The following is a 20,826-nucleotide window of genomic DNA, read 5'->3' as shown; positions in this document are numbered from 1 at the left end:
CTCCACACCATTTCCCAGCACTGGCTACTGCAGGCTTCCAATGCCATAGACTGTGGCTCTCTGCTGATATTAAATCACTAGACTCTTCAACAGGGAACACACATGATTACCAAGTCAGACGCTAGGTATTGTCACTGGACTCTGCTAGAGACCAAGTTCTTCAGGAAAACATGGATGTAATGCTGAAGGCTTTATAAGTCATTGGACAGACCATATTTAGAGTATTATGAGCAGATGTAGGCCCCATATCTAAGAAAGGATGTGCTGTCATTGGAGAGGGTCCAGAAGAAGTTCATAAGATTCGTGAAATGAATGGGTTAAACACACGAGGAATGTTTGAAGGCTCTGAACCTCACTGAAGTTTAGAAGAATGAGAGGGGATCTCATTGAAGCCTACCAAATATTGCAAGGCCTAGATAGTTTGGACTTTGAGTGGATGTTTCCAACAGTGGGAGAGACCAGAACCAGAGGGCATAGCTTCAGAATACAAGGATGTCCCTTCAGAAAAGAGATGAACAGGAATTTCTTTAGCCAGAGGGTGGTGAATCTGTGGAATTCATTGCCACAGACAGCTGTTATAGGGAGATGGGAGGAGAATCAGTTTGAGAGGGGTAATAAATCAGCCATGATCGAATGGCATAGCAGTCTCGATGGGCTGAATGGCCTATTTCAGCTCTTAGGTCTAATGGTTTTATGGCCCTGTGGTACAGCTGGAAGAACCACTGTTTCCCAGCTCTGGCGACCAGAATTCGATTCTCCACTGGCGCTGCCTGCATGGAGTTTGCACTGTGTGGGCTTCCTCTGGGTGCCCCTGATTCTTTCCTTATCCCAAAGATATGGGTAATTTGGCCGCTGTGAATTGCTCCTGGTGTGCAGGTGATGAGTGGAACCTGGGAGAGTTGATGCCATTTTTGGGGGGTGGGGGAGGAGGATATTAAAAATAATATTAATATTGGTTAAGTTTAAGAAGATAGTTTATGGTCTGCAATAGGTCGGGTTCTGGGCTGTGTCTTTTTACGTGAAGGTGAAACAGGCGTAAGACATCTCTCCTGGGAGTTGGGAGAAACAAATGTAAACTTCCAAACCAGTGGACACTTAACAGCAACAAACTGCTGGAGAAACTCTAGGCCAGGCAGTATCTGCGGAAGGAAAGGGACAGTCAAGGTTTCTGTTCGAGACCCTTCATCTTCATTGGTCTAGATAAAGAGTGTCAGCCCGAAACGTTGACTATCCATTTCCCTCCCCAGCCACTGCCAGACCTCCTGCAGAATGGTTGTTGCTCCAGGTTTCAGCATCTGCAGCTTTCAGGATCTCTACCAATGTTTTTTTTTTAATTTAGGCAAGGATATGAAAGGCAGTGGAGCCAAGGAGAGGGATATAAGGTATGGATTGGCTACCAATAGTATGATGGGCTGAAATGTCCAGATGCTTGACATTTGATCTCATGTCCCAATAGGGGCCTCTGATACATGTTTTGACTCTCAGTGTCTATGGTGTGGCAGTAGTTAAGTTAGCGAACAGCAGCCAGAGGTGTGAACCATTGATTCTGAAACACGAGTTCAATTCCCTTCACAGCACATGGGGAATATTCAAAATAAATTTATTATGGAAGTACGCATATGTTACCAAATACTACCCTGAGATTCATTTCCTTGATTTGTGAGTTCAAGTAAACCAGGAGACTGTCAAAAATTCCCATCTGACTCACTAATGATCTGCAAAGAAGGAAGTTTGCTGCCCTTGCTTGCTTTGTAGGTGACTGCAGACTCAACAATGAAGTTTCCTTCTAACAATTTGTTAAGTTCAGGATGGGCACTAAATACCGGCACTGCCAATAACACCAAACTTCAATCTCTCACTGCTGTAGATGAAGATTCTCAGCTTCTTCAAAAGGGCATCAATTATACTCAAGAAGAACAGGAGTGAGCTACTTAATTACTATCACCTAGTAGCACTCACATCGATTGTGATGAAGAGCTTTGATAGGATGGTCTTGGCTGGAATTAGCTCCTGCCTGAGCCAGGAACAGGACACACTGCAATTTGGTTTGGACCACCTGGATAACTGCAATACCTGCATCAGGCTGCTGCTTATCAATTACAGCTCGGTGATCAACAGAATCATCCCTTCAGTACTAACCACCAAGCTTCAAAACCTGGGCCACTGTACCCCCTCCTGCAACTCAATCCTTGACATACTCATTGGGAGATCATAGGACAGATTGGAAATAACATCTCCTGACAATCAACCTCAAGGGAGCGTGCTTAACTCACTGCTCTACTCCCTCTGCACCCGGAATTATGTGGCTCGGCACAGCTCAAGTGCCAAGCCAGCTATACATTCACTGATGACACAACTGTTGTAGGCAGAATCTCAGGTGGTGACAATGAAGCATACAGGAGTGAGATAAATTGGCTGGTTTAAGTAGTGTCACAACAATAACCTTGCACTCAATGTCAATAAAATTAATGAAATGACTGTGGACTTCAAGAAGGGGAAGTTAGGAGAAAACACACAGGTCCTTATTGAGGGGTCAGTAGTGGAAAGGACGAGCAGTTTCCTGGGTGTCAAAATATCTGAAGATCTATCCTAGGCCCAATACATTGAAAGAATTGTGAAGAAGGCACACCAGCCATTATATTTCATCAGGAGTTTGAAGTGATTTGGTACGTCGCTAAAGACTCTAGCTAATTTCTACGAACGTACAGTGAAGAGCATTCTAACAGGTTGCATCACTGTATGGGATGGAGTCACCGGTGTGAAGGAGCAGAAAAAAACTCAGCCAGCTTCATCATGGGCACTAGCTTCCCCAGCACTGATGACAGCTTCAAAAGGCAATGTCTTCAAAAAGGCAGCAACCATTGTTAAGGACCCCACCTCTCAGGACATGCTCGCTTCTCATTACTACCATCTGAGTGGAGGTACAGGAGCCTGAAGGCCCACGCTCAACATTTTAGGAACAACTTTATTATCCTCCACCATCAGATTACTAAACGGTCCATGAACACTACCTCACTATTTTGCTCTCTTTTTGAGCTACTTATTGATTTTTCTATATTTTTTATTATAACTTATAGTATCTTTATCCATTACGATGTACTCCTGCTGCAGAACAACAAATTTCACAACACATGCCAGTGATAGCAAACCCGATTCTCATAGCTGAACCCCATAGGTAAAATGTCCACAGCTCTAACCATCCCTTTCCAGCAAGTTGAAAGGAATTTATTGGGGAGAAATTCAACTGTAGCTAATGTCATGTTCTTCAAAAACAGAGCAAAATGGATGTGTGAATTATGTCAGTGGGGGGAGAACTAATACAAATGCTCAAAATGAAATCAGACCTCGTGGTGGCAAGAACACCAAAGATGTGAGACTCTTGTAAAAGAGCTAACAACAGTAAGCACTTTCTATTTTAACTTTTCATGACTGCTGAATTTTCCGAAGCAATGGTGTGTAGGCACTGCTGAGATCCAGCAGCCAATTTGTAAGCAGCAATATCTCACAAACAGGAATCTAATAACTGGCTAATCTGTGTTAGTGTTGAATGAAGAACAAGCATTAGCTTGCTCACCAGAAATGATTCCCTTACTCCCATTTTATTTGGCTAATCAATCACGGCAAGTTTGACAATGAACCTCTACTACACTAGAGCATCAGCCTAGATTTTGTGATTAAGGGGTGATCTCACTGAAATATGCAACATTCTTTATGAGCTTGACAAGGTATCAGCTGACACTTCCGCTGGCTGCAGCATCTAAGACCATGAGTTTACAGTCTCAGAATAAAGGGTCAGGACAAGGAAGAGAAGAAATATTTTCTCTTGGGGTTGTCATTCTTTTGGATTCTCTATCTAAGAAGGCTGTCCCGGTTGCTGAGCACACCCCATTCATTCTTTCTTACAGTATACAGTAAGTTTATTATATAGTAATGTCTATGTCACCATATGCTAACATGAGGTTCAATTTTTTGTGGATATTTACAGGAAATTAAAGAAATATAATAGAATTTGTAGAAAACTATGCAAAAAAACTGAAAAACAACCAACATGCAAAAGAGGACAAATGGTGCGGAACAAACACACACACACACACAACTAATACTGAGAACAAGAGTTGTAGAGTCCTTGAAGTTGAGTCTGTATGTGTGGAAGCAGTTCAGTGCTGAGGTGAGTAAAGTTATGCATGGTTCAGGGTAAAACAGTTCCTGATCTTGGTGGTGTGGGACTAAGACTCCTATACCTCCTACCCAATGGTAGTAGTGAGAAAACAGCTTGTTCTGCATATTGGGTGTCCTTGATGATGGGTGCTGCCTCTGTGGCATCGCTCCTTCTAAATATGCTCAATGGTTGCTCAATAGAGGAAGTGCAGGCTATTGCACTGCTCATTGGGGGCAGTGCCCTATCTTTCCAACAAGACTCACATTATAATTTATTACCATAACTAGCTATCCGCATGTACTGCATACAAAAGAGCAATGTACCATTAGATTTTGTATGCATTAACTCAGCACACTCAGAATGGTGCATATTCTATTAATTAAAATAAATTGCTACACGAGATTCAACAAGGATTTAGAACACAGGAGATGTGAAGATGGTTCAACCTGCCTTATGTTAATATAATAGATGGAGTCAGCTGTAAGTCTCAGATGCTTTTTACTTCTCTTCTGGGGATGTTGAATTATATCTGATCCATTTCCTATCCTTTTTTGGTGGGCTACCTACTTCCCAAATCTGTGTGCTGAGGTTGGGAAATCTTGGGCTTCGGTGAAATCCATGAGATTCAATAATAAAAAAAACCAAAGGGATCAAGAAAGAGATGAGGGTTTTCTCCTAGGGGTGGTGATTTTTTTGGGATCCTCTACCCAAGAAGGCTGTGGAGTTTTTATTTGTAAGTACCTCCAAGGTAGAGACTGTTAGGGGAATCAAGAGATGCAGGGCTAATGCAAGTGGAGGTATTGAATTGTAGAACAGACATAAAGGGGCCCAATAGCTTGCTTCTATTTCCTATACAGAGGTGGTCGCAGGAAGCAGAGGAACGGTTACAGGATTGCCTTGAGTCAGTGGACAGGGCTGTGTTCAACAACTCATCTGACAACCTGAATGATTACACCAGGGCCGTTACAGACTTTATTAAAATAGCTGTGAATGAGTGTGCCCCCACAAAATCATTTAGTGTTTACCCCAATCAGAAGCCCTGGATGAACAATTAAATCTGCAATTTCCTGACAGCCAGACCAGAGGCATTCAAATCTGGAGACCAAGAATGATACAAGAGGTGCAGGTGTGATCTCCAGAAAGCCATCTCTCGGGCAAAGTGGAGATTCCAGACCAAACTGGAATCAACGAGAATGCTCGACAGCTGTGGCAGGGTTTCAATGCCATAACCTCCTACAAAGTCAAATCTTGTGACACAGGGGACAGCAGAGTTTCCCTTCCAGATCAGCTAAATGCCTTTTACGTTCGCTTTCACCACCAGGGCAGAGAGGAGCCATCGCACACTCCCATATCTCTTGATGATCCTATGGTCTCAGTGTCTGAAGATGAGATGAGGCCTTCAAGAGAGTGAATCCAAGGAAAGCATCCGGTCCAGACAGAGAACCTGGCCGAGTACTGAAGACCTGTGTTGACCAACTAGCTGATGTATTCATGGATATCTTCAAACCCTCGCTCTGGCAGTGTGTGATATCAACCAGATTCAAGCAGGCTTCAATCCTACCGGTGCCTAAGAAGAGTATGGTATCCTGTCTGCCTGGCGACCTTCGATCCACTCCAATTTGCCTACCGAAGCAACAGGTTTACAGCAGATGTCATCTCATTGGGTGTTCACACAGCATCTGGACAGCAAAAGTGCATACATCAGGATCCCATCATCCCCTCAAAATTAATCAGTAAAGCTCATGACCTTGGCCTCAATACCATCTTGTGCAGTTGGATCCTGGGTTTTCTCACTTGTAGACCACAGTCTGTTTGGATTGGCAAAAATATCTCCTCCACAATCTCCATCAGCACAGGAGCTCCACAGGGATGTGAGCTTTGCCCTCTGCTCTACTCGCTTTACACCTACGACTGTGTGGTAAGTACAGCTCCAAAACCAGTTTACTGATGACACCACTATTGTGTGATGAATCAACATACAGGAGGGAGGCTGAAAATTTGGCTGAGTGGTGTAATATCAACAATCTCTCACTCAGTGTCAATAAGACAAAGGATAGTAGACCTCAGGAGAGGGAAACCAGAGATCCATGAGCCAGTAATCATCAGAGGATCAGAGGTGGACGAGGTTAGTAACTTTAAATTCCTGGGGGTCACTATCTCAGAGGACCTGTCCTGGACCCATCGTATAAATATAATTGCAAAGAATGCATGATAGTGCCCCTACTTCCTCAGGAATCTGCGGAGATTCAGCACGTCATCATAAACCTTGGTAAACTTCTGTAGAGGTGTGGTGGAAAGCGAGTTGACTAGCTCCAATATGGCTTGGTATGGCAACACCAACACCTTTGAGTGTAAAATCCCACAAATGGTAGTGGATTTGGCCGAGTACATCACGGGTGAAACCCTCCCAACCATCCAGCACATCTATATGAGATGCTGCCATAGAAAAGCAGCATCTATCATCAAAGATCCTCATCACCTAGGCCATGCTCTTTCCTCGCTGTTGCCATCAGATAGATTGTACAAGTGCCTCAAGACTCGCACCACCAGGTTCAGGAACAGTTACTACCTCTCAACCATCAGGCTCTTGAACAAAAGGGGATGATTACACTCATTCTACTTCTGGGGTTCCCTCAACCAATAATCAACTTTAAGGACCCTTTATCTTGTTATTTCATGCTCATTATTGATGGCTATTTATTTATATCTACATTTGCACAATTTGATCCTGTTTACAGTTACTCTTCTATAGATTTGCTCAGCATGCCTGAAGGAAATGAAGCTGAGGGTTGTATGTGGTGACATGTACAGTGGCACGAAGAAGTTTGTGAACCCTGTAGAATATTCTCTATTTCTGTATAAATAGGACCTAAAATGTGATCAGATCTTCACGCAAGACCTAAAGCTAAATAAAGAGAACCCAATAAAATAAAAAAAACAAAAACATTATACCTGTTCTTTTATTTATTGAGAATAAATTTATAACAAATTTTAATTTGAACTTTGAACATCTCTTGTTCTTGTGTTTAATTCCTCAAAGGGTAGGTCTTGAACCTTAGAACTTCAGAATCAGAGGCAGGAATGCAACCAACTGAGTGAAATCTCATCCTCACCCAAAATAAAAATCTAAACCAGAAGTCCTTTCCCAAAAATATATCACGAGAAGGTGAAAGTTAAGGAAGGATGTGTTGGAGAGGGTCCAGAGGAAGCTTACAAGAATAATCCCAGGAATGAAAGGCCTAAGCTTTGAGTTTTTGATGGTGTTCAGAAGAATGAGGGGGTGATGTCATTGAAAACTATCCAATACTGAAAGCCTAGATAGAGTGGAAGTTTCCATTAGAAGAACAGTCTAGGATTTGAGGGCAGAGCATCAGAATAAAGAACCATTCCTTTAAACCTGTGATGAGGAAGAATTTTTGAGTGGTGAATTTGTGGAACTCATTGCCACGGTGGTCTGTGGAGACCAGAGATATTGGGTGCATTTACTGCAGGGTTTGATTGGTAAGGGAGCTAAATGCTATGGAGAGAAGGCAGGAGAACAGGGATTGAATGGTGGAACAGATTCAATGGGGGAATTGACTAATTCTCCCTTTGTATTTCATGGTGTTATAAGGCAGTAAAATAGGGCAAGGATTATGGAGCTTTAGGTGAAGAACGAATTTTGATGCACTGCTGAATTCTGGCCTGTTCACCCCCATTCATTCTTTCTTATGGGATAAAGAGAAAGCACATTCTAATCTATTACTATAACTAGTTATCTGCAAGATAATTAAGAAAAAAGAGCAATGTACCATTAGAGATGCAATCTTCAGCTCGCTCAGAATGGTGTAGATTCTATTAATTAAAAGAAATTAAGTTGCTACACAAGAGATTTGACAAGGATTTGGAACACAGGTGTTGTGAAGATGTTTGACCAGACTCATGCTAATGTAATAGATGGAGTCAGTCAGGAAAATTTCAGATACTTTTTGCTTCTATTCCGAGGATGTAGAATGATATCAGACCAATTACCCATCCCTTTAATGGAGAACCACCTAGTCCCCAAATCCACACATCCAAATTGGGAAATAGTTGGACTTTGATGAAATCCGAGAACTTCATCAAAAAGGGGTCAGGACAGAGATAAGGAGCAATATTTTCTCCTGGGGATGGGGTGGTGATTCTTTGTGATTCTCTACCTAAGGTAGGGAGTCTTGATTGTTAAGACATCCACAACAGAGACTGCTATGGAAATCAAGGGATACTGAGCTAACTCAAGTCAAGGTAAATCAAAGGCACAAGTTCTTAATGAATTCTCAATTACTCAAAATCTGCATGTTTTGTAATCTTGCCATGTTGATGAATGATCTCAAACGATCTTTTGTAGATGCTGCCCATCTAGGTTATCTCCAGGGTTTCCTGGCTTTGGTTTCAGATTTCCAGCACCTGCAATTCTTACAATTTTTGGAATATTACTTGAGTGTTGACACTGCCCTCTCAATATTATCATCAGGGAGGAGAGAGCCTGAAGACTGACACTCAATGTTTTAGCAACAGCTTCTTCTCCTCTCCGCCATCAGATTTCTGAACGATCCACAAACACTACCTCACTATTCCTCTGTCTCTCTGTCCATCTATCCACCTACATTTTTATTGTCACTTGCAGTAATTTTTTTTATACCTTGCATTGTATGGCTGCCAAAAAACAACAAATTTCATGATATATATCAATAAAAATAAATCCGATTCTGATGATCTTTGGGACTACAATTGAGAGCCAGCCAAGATTCTGTGCTTGAGTGGAGGAAAAAAAAACTCCTGTAGAAAGAGAAAGAAAGGCCATTGCTGAAGTTCCAGTCATCAGTCCATTGATTTTATTTAAAACTTTGGCTGAAATTATTCTTCAATTCAAAGTCCTTCTATTTACTAATATTGTATTCGGAAACACTAGCAATGATCTGGAAAGATTATAACCATAGTGTTTACGGGTCATTTGATCCAACTGATGTGCTTCCCTCACAGAGTCTTCATCATTCACCATATCCTCTCTCACATCTTCATTTATTGCTTTCACTTATAATGTGGCAAAACCAACCCCCACCTCAACATCGTGGCTCAGCGGGCTGTTCATATTTGAAACGTTCCCTGGGTGAAGCAGCTTCTTCTGAATTTCTAATTGCTTCATTAGTTTGGAATTGAAATTGGAATTGGTTTATTATCGTCACATGGATCGAGGTACAGTGAAAAGCTTGCTTTGCTTGCTGTTCATAAGGATCAGATCATTACACAGTGCATTGAGCTAGAATAAGTTAAAACAGTAACAATGCAGAATAAAGTGCAAAAGCAACCGTAAGGTGCAGTGCAGGTAAATGATAACAAGGTAGATCGTGAGGCTTATTGTACAAGAGGCCCATTCAAGAGTCTGATAACAGTGGGATGGAAGCTGTCCTTGAGCCCGGTGTTGCATACATTCAAGCTGTTGCATCTTCTGCCCAGTGGGAGAGGGGAGAAAGAGAACGTGCGGATCTTTGATTATGTTGGCTGCTTTACCCAGGCGGTGAGAAAAACAGACAAATTGAAAGGAGGTGAGGCCGCTTTTCATGATGCAACTCTCAAAACTCCCTGCAGTTTCCTGTGATCACGGCAGATTTTGTTTGGACACAAAGGACTGTTCAGCTAATGAGGAGTCGAGGTCTAGAGGGCACAGCCTTAGAACAGGAGGAACAGAGGTGGAGGAATTTCTTTAGCCAGAGAGGGGTTGGTGAATTTGTGGAATTCATTGCTACGGACAGCAGTGGAAGCCAGGTCATTGAGTATATTTAAAGTGGAGGTTGATAGGCTCTTGATTAGTAAGGGCGTCAAAGTTTACAGGGAGAATGGGGTTGGGGGGGGGGGGATAAATCAAACATGATAAATTGGCAGAGCAGACTGATGGGCTGAATAGCCTTCTATGTCTCAGGAGTCATCATTCTAACATCAGAGTGGTTGTGTTGCTCCCCCCCACCCCCCCCAAAGCAAGTCAGAAAGTTGAGGGTTCAGGGCACACTTCGGTGAGCCACGTACAGATTCCAATGTAGTATGGAGAGGGTGCTGCACCGTCAGAGGATCTGCCTTTTCGACAAACTCTAACCTGGTCCAACAGACTGAGGCAAAAGGGACCTTTACACATGCAAATATGAAGGAAGCTCCCCATTGCACCCCACAAACATATTTACTCCTGTATCAATGTCACCGAACACTAACAAACTTTTACAGTTGTCTTTACAGATGCCATGATTATGGCATATTCTCAAAGAACTTGTTGAACATGCGAGGAACTTGAACCAAATGATTGTGACTCTCTTCATCTTGAATCAGTGAATCAGACTAAATCTCTTAGACCTGATTGCACAGCCCCTGACGATGTTCAAAGTTTCCTTGATTCTACAAAAACACCTGTACATAGGATGGTCGCCAATGTAAGGGAAGAGGAAGGGAGGAGATGGGTAATGATATTAAGGGCAACACTGATGCTCAGCAATTAGAGTTCCTGCTTCAAAGTGCCAGTAATGTAGATTCAATCTTGACGCCCATTGCTGTCTGTGTTCGGAATTAGCGTGGTCTCCCTGCGACTGCATGCACTTCCAGCTTCCTCCAACGTACCAAAAAAACACATAGATCCTATCGTGCAGGTGAGTGCTGGAGTCCGAACTGGGGCGGGTGATTGATGAGAAACGGAGAATAAAATGGGTTAGGAAACAATTAGTGTCGAATGGGCTGTTCCAATGGGAAGGGCTTAAGGGCCTATACCTATGCTGTCTCTTTGAGAAGTACCGCTGGGAGTATCCTGATTGGATACTTGCATTATGGTCTGCTGTGTCCATCCACCAGCGACCTGGGTTCATTTCCTGCCACTGTCTGTGAGGAGTTTATACGTTTTACTCATGACCGCGTGGGTTTCCTCTGGGTGCTCAAGCTTCCTCCCACCGTACCGATTGGTAGGTTAATTGTTCATTGTAAATTGCTTGTGATTAGGCTAGGGTTAAATCGGGGTACTGGGCTACACAGCTCAAAGGGCTGGGTAAATACAATTTTAAAAACACAAATCACTTCCTCAGTACTGGAACACCGTGACTACTTTGCACTGCAGTACATTTAAAAATTTGTGTCTAATCAATGTTTAATTTAATATAATCTATATTTAATTTTCTTGTTTAGTTCCATGTTTAATTTATGTTTTTCTTCCGGTCTCAATGATGCCAAGCTATGATGTCTATCGATGCTGTGGTTCAGAATTATAGATTCAAAGTACATTTATTATCAAAGTATGTCTGCAGCATACAACCCTGAGATTCGTCTTCCCACAGACATCAGACCCCTTCCATATGCAAAATAAAACAAATTGCACAATCGGCAGCAAAAAAAAAGCGGAAAACACAGAACATAAAACACAAAGATTGAAAGAGCCCAGGCATACTCAGTTCATTATCTTCAGGCTGCCCTGATTCAAAATCGCGCAAAATAGTGGTGAAGGTAAAGGAGTGAGCAAAAAGCAGAAACACATCATTACGTGAGCTACAGAGTTCAGTCCACAAACCACATCTATTAAACCTTCCCCAAGAGCCAGGACTGTAGCGCCATCCTCTGCAAGAGGGAGAGAGACAGACCATCCCATGTAGATATCTTCCTCTGGCAGCAGTGACAGACAGGCTGGTAGACAGCACAGAACACATTTGCCTTCCCCACACGCCTTGATGATTTCAATCTTCCTTGGCACTTTAATCAGTGAGATCGGGAGAGAAATGGAGTCAATCATGGGCTCGCGTCTCAAGTCCAGGCTTCTTGGCCTCGAGGGTGCAGACTTCACTCAAAGCCTCATGGAATATCCTCGGAGACAGATCACTGAACACACCGCCAAAATGTAGATCATTAACTGGAGGACATCGCCCTAGAAGTAGTTGTATTCTTTAGCTTCACAGGGATGGTTTCAGGATTTAAGAGCAGAGTTGGGGGTCAGATTAAAGTTTAGGGACAGAGATTAGAGGAAGTTAGAGGTCATGGGCAGAAATTAAAAGGCTCTGAGAGTAATTTGAAAGTCCAGGTCAAATCACTCTGCGGTCAAATGTCAGCAACTGGTCCCAGGTTGGAAGTCTGTACGGGTTGGGGTGGGTGAGTCCGGGTGCTGTAGGATTCATAAGAGGCAGTGAACCCTTCTCTGCCTCTAGGCACCTGGGCTAGAGGTTCATCCAAGTCTGGTAGCCGAGGTCTGTATGAGCCTGGAAATAGAGGCCCAAAGTTCAAACCTAATGAAGTCTGGAAGGCAAAGGCTGAAGGTGGAGGCCCAGAGGAGTCACAAGGCCCAGGTCAGGGGTCTGTCCAAGTTCAGCCCATCCTGGAATGAAATCCAAAGTCAGAGGCCTGATGTCTGAGAGTCTGGAAATCCAGGGACAAGACCTGGAGGCTCAGTGAGGCCTGTCCTATGGCTGGTGGCTTGTCTCTCTCACATGCCCATCAGCTCTTCCCAATTCGTCTACCACCAACCTCCACACTAGAGACAAGAATGGTGTCCTATTAACCTTACGAACCAGCGCACATTTCAAATGCAGGAGGAAACCTCTGCAGTAAGTGAGAACATGCAAACTCCACACAGGCAGCACCCAAGGACCGGATTTGAACTCAGGTCCCTGGAGTTGTCAGGCAGCAGCTCCATCAGCTGCCTACAGTACCAGTGTCTCTATTCCAGCAGGAAGGCCTCATAAACTCCATTGCTGTAGCCTGCTGTACCCAAAACCCTTTGAGGGAAACTCCTCAAGGCTTCAATCTAATCATCTCTGAAATAACCATATTTCAGCAAAAGTAGAGGACATTACACATACGCTTCACACATTCTACACTCTCATGCATCTGCATGATGTTACAGGTCCCTCCCCATCAGCATCACAAGAGTCTTATCCAGTCTTGTGCTTCTTCAACACCCAATTTTGAATATATAGTATGCATAACACCTTTGACAGTAAACACGGTCAGTTTTATTGTGTGCATTTGTATTCTAAATTACATGCATTAATTTTTAGTATTATTACCCACTGTATTTTATATTGTGTTTAACTATATGTTGCGTATCTTAAGTTCTGTGATGTTATCCTTACCACTGCACAGACACAGTTTTTCAGGGAAAATAGAGTGAATTGAATTGAATATGAATTACACAGAGTGCTTTGATATGTTCTGGGACTGGAATAAGTGCTGTGGAAATCTGAACATTTACCTTGGTGGTTTTGAGTAATATAATCCATTTTTGAGAATACCCAACTCCTAGTGGGAGCCACAAAACTTGGTACTGGTTGGTACTGGAACAGGCTCATTGTGGAAGCTGGCCACTTACTTGTGTCTGACATTAGTAATTGGAATAAAAATGGCAAATGCAATTTTTGTTTCTAACACTACCCTCATTGACCTTTCCAACTTTTCAGTAGTAGGTTCCTGTCTGCCCTTTTCACTTAGAATTGTACATGAATTGCGTTGTGAATGAATGATTCTTGTTTTGCTTTGAGTCTGTCAAAGCGTGTCAGTGATGTAATGTAGAAACTATGACAATTAAATACTTCAGGGGTCATGCCTTCTTTCCACTGCTGCCGTTGGGCAGGAGGTACAGAATACTGATGACCCACACCACCAGGTTAGAACAGGAACAGCTACTTTCCAAGAGCCATCTGGGTTTGAACTGACCTGCACAATCTTCACCCTACTTCAGCAAAGGCCATAAGACACACGACATAGGAGCAGATAGGCCATCTGGCCCATTGAGTCTGCTCCGTCATTCAATCATGGCCGATCCTTTTTTCTATCTCTTCCTCAACACCAGTTCCCACCCTTCTCCCCATAACCTTTGATGCCACGTCCAAACAAGAACCTATTAATCTCTGCCTTAAATACACCCAACGACCTGGCCTCCACAGCTGCATTTGGCAACAAATTCCCCAAATTCACTACCCTTTGGCTAAAGAAATTTCTCTGCATCTCTATTTTGAAGGGCGCCCTTCTGCCCTGAGACTATGCCCTCTTGTCCTAGACTCCCACCATGGGAAATATCCTTTCCACATCTACTCTGTCTAGGCCATTCAAAATTCAAAAGGTTTCATTGAGATTCCCCTCTCATCCTTCTGAATTCCAGCAAGTACAGACCCAGACCATCAAATGTTCCCTGTCTGATAACCCTTTCATTCCTGGAATCATCCTTATGAACCTCCTCTGGATCCTCTCCAATAACCGCACATCTTTTCTAAGATGAGGAGCCCAAAACTGTTCCCAATACTGAAAGTGAGGCCTCACCAGTGCCTTATAGCATCACATCCTTGCTCTTCAAAGGCCACCTCTTGTACTACTTTGGTCTTGTCTCTGATTGTGCTTTTCTTTTGCACTAGTGTCTTGCTATGGTCTTTTCCTTCTTTGTCTGCAATAATTTATGTCCTGTGTATTTGAATCCACATGCCTCTGACACCACTGCAATTTTTCATTCCATCCATCATCAAGGGTCCCCACTACCCAGGACAAGCCTTCTTATCTTTGCTACCATCAAGGATGAGGTACAGGAGCCTGAAGAGACACATTCAACAATTTTAGAAACAGCTTCTTCCCCTTTGCCATCAGGTTCTAAATGGTCAACAAACCCATGAGCACTACTGCACTATTTTTGCTCTGTTTCTGCACAAACTATTTAATTTATGTATATAAAACAGCAATTTATAGTGAAGTTTATGTATTGACCTGTACCACTGCTGCAAACTAATTTCACGACTTAAGTATGTCAATGATAATGAACCCGATTCTGATTCCCTGCACCTGTATCTCATTGTCTTTGTGCATTTTTCAATAAATTCGAGTTGCCTTTAACTGCCAGAGGCTGAGGAAAAGCTGGCAATCTGCATCAGCCACCAAGTGTTGGCAGTGGTAGTGCACCAGATATTGCTGCTGCACCCCTGTGCCGGAGAGCCTGGTTTCATCCAGACCCCGGTTGCTTTCTGCGTGGAGTCTGCATGGTCTCCCTACAGCTGTCAGGGTTCCTTCTCGGTGTTTCGGCTTCCCTCAAAGTCCCAAAGATGTGCTGATGGGTTGATCGTACTACTTAGCACATGTAGGAGGCAACCAAATTAAAGGAGAGGGTGCATGGGCATGTGTGAAGGATAGAAACGGGGGGCAAAGATTTAATGGGATTGCTGTGATGGGTTAAATGGCATCCACGTCAAAATAAGTAAGGAAGTAAGATGGTGGTTGGTAAATGAAGACTTTAAATATAACCCATAATGATTGTCTATCACTTCATTTATATTGGTAATAGAATCCTCCCCACTTTTCATTCTAGTGTCTTTCCCCTTTCTTTCCAGTTGTGAAGAAGGGTCTCGGTCCAAAACGTCGACTGTTTATTCATTTCCATAGATGCTGTCTGACTTGCTGAGCTCCTCCAGCAATTTGTGTGTGTTGCCTTGGCATTGAAGTAATCTCCATTGTTCAGTCTTGCATTTTAAAATCTGCTCCAGTGGGCTCGAACTTTAATCGATTACGCACCTCTGAGGCATCTTTGCACAATTAACAATGCTATAAAAATGCAGGGAATCGTTGGTGTGCACGAGTGTGAAGCTATTTGCGATTTACTATTGATACTGATGTCCCATGTGAGAGACACCGCACAAATATAATCAGGCACATTGAATTCCAATTCCAACGGTCGGTGTTCCGTAGGCAAGCAGCAGGGGAGGTGGGAGTCCTTAATGATGGATGGGATGAAAAATTACAGAGGCACATAGATTCAAACAATACACAGGACATAAATTATTCCAGACTGTGAAGAAAAAGACTAGTGTAAAAGAAAGGCCAAATCAGACCAGCCCATAGTAGTTAGTGCAAAAGGTGGCCTGCAGTTGTCTGTAGCTGAGGTAGGTTTAGGATTGTGCAGATCGGTTCAAAACTCTAATGTCTGTAGGAAAGTAGTTGTTCTTAAACCTAGCAGTGGAGAACTTCGTTGCTTCATAGGCAAGTTCCAGCAAAATCACTCCCCACTTTGCCAGTGGAAGTGGTAAGAAATTTGCATACATCAAAGTCCCAAATTAACGTCACCCTGATTTGGCATTTCCACATTGCTGTTGTTTTTGTTTTGCAGATAACAACAAACACTTCCAAGCTGTTAACCTTCATTTGTATTAACTGCCATGTCTGTTATTGATGTTATCAACAGGACTGTTCAATGATAGAATCATTCCTCCACCTGAGCATCATTTGATGTGATTATGGAGGCATTCAGAATGTAACTTGTCAGAGAAAGCTTGTCGAGAACGTTGCTGGCGGGAGCAACTAATGATTTAAAATCTATTTGCACATCTCCTGCTCCATTCCATGTAATCCAACTCTGCTGCAATGTTGTGTTTGGTTTATCTGCAATCACCAATTTAACATGCCACGCACAGGGGACACAGCCAGTATAAATTGCAAGAAAACCAACAGCAGGCACTGCATCTAAAAACAACATATAAAAATTGTCATTAAAACTAACACTCTGGGACCGTTGAGCCATGGAGAAGCTCGGCAGGCATTAATTTAGAGGGGTGAAGTTTCATTAGCTCCATAGGGCTAATTTGTTATCAGAACTCCTCCTGTGAATTGGAGATACCCAGAGACTCCCCTTATTCGCCAAGGTACAACATTTTAGCAGACGAAGCATTTCCAGCAGCTGGAAAGAGTCAATAATTGCCCACAAAGTTAATGAAAGATGAGTGGATCTTAATGGCCTGGTTCCCAGCTAATTGAGGGTTCACCTGAATCCCTGCTGCCTCAGCCAAGGACATGGGAAAGCTGTGCCAGTACCTTGGCATTCTTTTCTTTCATCCAGCTCATTAGCTTCAAGTCTGACCTGGAGTTGGCCATACTTCACCTGCTGCAGGATACAGCACGAGGTTGTCATGAGTTGCTAACAAGCAGCTGCCCTGTAAAGATGGAAATTAATTCTGGGTGTTGCTCACCAGCGCTGAAAAAAGCCTTCACATTGGTGCTGAACGAGGAGGGAGAATATTCCAGGGATTGTTCTCACATTGCGATACCTGGCCTGCCCTTTCAGTCGATTGCACATCACTGAAGGAAGCAGTCAAGATCTGTAACCCAAACATCCTCCTCCGACCCATGGCCTAAAGAAGCTACTGCACTCTCTTCCAGCTGGTTGTTTGTGCCCCATGTTCACAAAGAGCAGCTGGTTACAATAAGGCAGTAAACTGGAAAGAGGCGAGAAAATACTTACAACGGTGTTGCCAGGACGAGTGTGTCTGAGTTATCTCTATTCCTTGGAAAAAAGAGCAACCTTATAGAAAGATTCAGAATTATGAGAGGTATAGGTAAGGTTGTTATAGCTGGGGGGGGGGGGGGCAGGGTGGTAATGGGGCCAAACTCCCACTGCCTATTAAATGCTACCAATGGCGTGCGCCTCAAATTGCAACCAAGTCTAGTTCCTGGCCTTCAAGTGTGGCTTAGCTACTAAACCCGGTGGAACTGTTTCTACTGACAGGAGAAAGGACAAAGGACAAAGGCAGGTTACTGGCACCTTAAAACCAGTTGCTTCAGGCAGATGGGCTCATCAGCCATGTTGGCAGCTCATCTAGGAGAAGGAAATCTCTGATCTCAAACCTGTGCCGCCTTGCGGCTGCACCCATCATAGGAAAAGCTTCGAGGGAAAAATCCGGAGCTGGGGTCCCTAAGGCAGTCCTACTTTGAGTTCAGTGCTGACTGGCAACTTCTGTGATGCTGCTGGTACCAAACTGTATCAATCTCTGCCGTTCCTTTCATACATTAGATATGTGGAGAGGGGGAGCTAGCCACACGGGCATCAGCTTACTCTCTATACCGTATTTCCCAGGCTTGTGTATCTGGATAGCTAGGATGCAATATCTATGGTCAACTCCAACCAACAGAGACCCTCACATAGGTAGGGTGGACAACAGCAATCTTTTCCCAAGCACAGGGGAAAACTAGAGGGCATCGGTTAAGGGTGGGAGAAAAAAGATTTAAAAGGGAACAGAGAGGACCCTTTTTCACACAGAGGGTGGTGAGTATATGGAATGAACTGCCTGCCCAGTGATGGAGGCAAATACAACAGTATAATTTAAGCAGTACATAGTTGGAATCATTTTATTCCCCAATACGTTTTATAAGATATTAGTCGAAATACTGCAAGACTAAAATCATAGTTTAAATCATAGCATTTTACTGACACAATTTGTATCTTTATCAAAGTCATATATTTTTCACAGTATGCGGTGATTTGTTCCCACGTATTGGCAGAGGATGATATAGCAGTTACATATACAATACCTTCTCATTTTTTAATTAACTATTGGTTTATTCTTACCTAAGGAATTTCTGTTACCTGGATTACAATGGTGATAGATTTTTCCCAAAGGTATCATCTTTGTATTGAATCTGTTGAATATATTGTATCTAGTGAACCTTTTTAATCTCTGCTTTGCTTCTCAGCTCCTCACTCAGTTTCAAATGCTCTGTATCTTTGTTTAAACTTCAAAATAAACAATCGTGAAGAATCGATGAATCAAAGTTTTTCCACCGATTCCTGAGCTCCTAAAAGAACCCAAGGATCTAAGAAACTGAGGTCTGACAATAGGTACACGGAGGGGGTGGGGTTTGGAGGGATACAGGAAACTGGGACGAGCTGGGTGGGCACTGGGGTTAGTACGGAGTGGTTGGGCCGAAGGGCATGGATTCCTGCTGTATTGCTCCACAATCCTATGAATGGTGACATCACTGCAGTTACTAATGGGGTGATGGTGGGAACAGACCCTTTGGCTCTATGGAGTCCATGCCAACCCATTTACCACAAACCCATTTCATTCTCCCCACTTTCCTGCCAACTACCCCGATTCTATGCCTCACTCACACACATGGAGCAGCTGGTAGAGGCCAATTAGCCTACCAATCCGCAAGCCTTTGGGACGATAGAGGCAACTGAAGCACCGGGAGGAATTTGCATGCAATTTTGGTCATTCCATTACAGTTTTGCAAAGAGTATAGAAGATATTTATCAGGATACTACCTGGATTAGAGGGATGAACTATGAATGTAGGAGAAATTGGATAAACTTGGGTTGTTTTCTCTGGTGTGGTAGAGGCTGAGGGGTGGCCTGATTGGAATTTATGACAGGCAGGGATGGGGCAGATGGAATCTTTATCCCAGGAGTAGAAATATCAAAAATTAGAATTTGTACATTTAAGGTGAGGGGAGGAAACTTTAAAGAAAGTAGGTTTATTACACAGTAGTTGGTAGGTGCTCGGAATAGCTGCGGAGGTGGCGGTGGAAACAAATTTCAGCAGCATTTATCAGGTTTTTAGATAGACACGTGAATATGGAGAGAATAGAGGGATATGGACCACGTATTGGCAGAGTAAAATGGTTTAGTTTAATTCAGCATAGTGCTTGGTACACCCATCGTGACCTGAAGGGGTTGTGCCTGTTCATTCTCTTCGACGTTCTATGACACAGGGAAGGTATAAAAAACAGGCAGGAGCAAGGGTCACATTTGAACCCCAGGGTGCTGAACCTGTGAGGCAGCAGCTCAATTAGTTGCGCCAATGTATCTCTCTTAATCTCCTTGATCTTAAATGTTAACATTGTTTCTCTTCCCACAGATACTGTCCGACTTGATGATTGTTAGCAACATCTCCTTCATTGATCCAGGCAGCTCTCTGATGCTCAGGAGACCCATTCTTTGTTCTCTTTACCTCTCCTGGGAAATTTTTTAAACCGCTGCATCGTCTTCTTGTGTATCTGATCAAGGCTCTAGTAACATCTCATATTCTATCTGGTTTCCTCCTACAGTCCAAAGACGTACTGGTTGGTAGGTTAATTGGTCATTGTATGTTGTTCTGTGACTAGGCAGGAGTTATTTTGGGGGACTGCTGGGTGGCGCGGTTCAAAGGGCTAAAAGGGCCTATTCCTCACTGTATCCCAATAAATAAATAAACAAACAAACATTAACTGCTTATTCCTCGTGTTTATGATCAGTGGGATGTAACTGCATTGTAACACCCTTGGCCACAGTTGATATAGTTCTACAAGAATTGGATGACTTTCTAAAATATTTAACGTGAACTGCAGATATTGCATCTTTGTGTCTATTAGCGGCAGCGAGCACTTGTAAAACTATTCTGCAAGCAGCATCTCATGGGGAAGAACAATCAGATTGATTCCTGATGACATGGCACTGACCCACTAAAAGGAAAGTGGAGAAGCATGTCCCTTTTGGCCTCTAAAGGACATGGCGAAAGGTGACTTCCTGAAAATGGAGCAAGCAAAAGAAAAAAAGAGATTACTCTTTAGTTCTGTTAAAATTTAAATTGAGATACAGAATTGGAGCAGTTGTGGAAATTGACAGTGAGATTGAGATTGAAAATCCCAAATGTCCAATGTGACAAATGAGCGATAGGTGGAAACAAAGAAGATCCATTTATATATGTGATGGGAAAGCAAAATAATTTTAGAGAAACAAAGGAAGGTATAATGGTCTAGTGAGGTCCTAGGTGGAGTTCTATGACCATTCAAGAGCTTGGAGAGGACACAAAGGAAGTTACCAACATGTCCACAGAGATAAGGTGCTTCAGTTACATGGAGAGGTGGGCCGTGCTCACCTTTCAGCAGAGACTGTTCATGGTCAATCC

At 43.1% G+C, this 20,826-nt stretch overlaps 1 protein-coding gene across 6 annotated transcripts in view; it reads right to left on the bottom strand.

Moving 5' to 3' along the window:
* The window catches only part of large1 (LARGE xylosyl- and glucuronyltransferase 1), a 402,029-nt gene that overhangs the window by 24,072 nt on the left and 357,131 nt on the right, over nt 1–20,826 (bottom strand). The window lies entirely within an intron of this gene.

This window comes from Hypanus sabinus, chromosome 8, assembly GCF_030144855.1.
Source record: "Hypanus sabinus isolate sHypSab1 chromosome 8, sHypSab1.hap1, whole genome shotgun sequence".
Taxonomy (NCBI): domain Eukaryota; kingdom Metazoa; phylum Chordata; class Chondrichthyes; order Myliobatiformes; family Dasyatidae; genus Hypanus; species Hypanus sabinus.
Note: the sequence above shows the minus strand (reverse complement) of the source record. Positions and strands in the feature narration are given on the sequence as shown.